This window comes from Passer domesticus, chromosome 1 (genome assembly GCF_036417665.1).
Source record: "Passer domesticus isolate bPasDom1 chromosome 1, bPasDom1.hap1, whole genome shotgun sequence".
Classification (NCBI taxonomy): Eukaryota; Metazoa; Chordata; class Aves; order Passeriformes; family Passeridae; genus Passer; species Passer domesticus.
This window is the reverse complement of record NC_087474.1, coordinates 147,501,305-147,501,729: the sequence shown is the minus strand read 5'-3', so window position 1 is coordinate 147,501,729 and position 425 is coordinate 147,501,305.

Below are 425 nucleotides of genomic sequence, written 5' to 3'. Positions count from 1 at the left end.
CTTTTTTTCTTTTTTTTTTTTTTGTTTTGTTGTTGTTTTAGTTGTTTATTCAATTTGTCAAAAGTATTCTGAATTCCAATCCTATTTTTCAGTCCTTCAGGTAACGCTTTCCAGACTGGGGTCATCTGAAAAATTAATAAACACATCCTCTATGCCTGTATTCATAGCAATAATGAAAATACTGCATATTGCTGGTGAAGGACAGACCACAATGAAACCCTGGCTTAATGAATTAAAGTGCATGTGTACACAATCTGCAATTGATTTAGCACAGAACTCACAGATGTGGATGCCTACCTGTGGTCGCTATGGTGATGCTGAAATATAGAGCTGCAAGTCCAACAGAAGCAATGATAGCACATTGCTGTAAGGAAGTTATCCTTATTTTCTAACAGGAGTCTAATTGCTTTCCTGGAACCATGTTT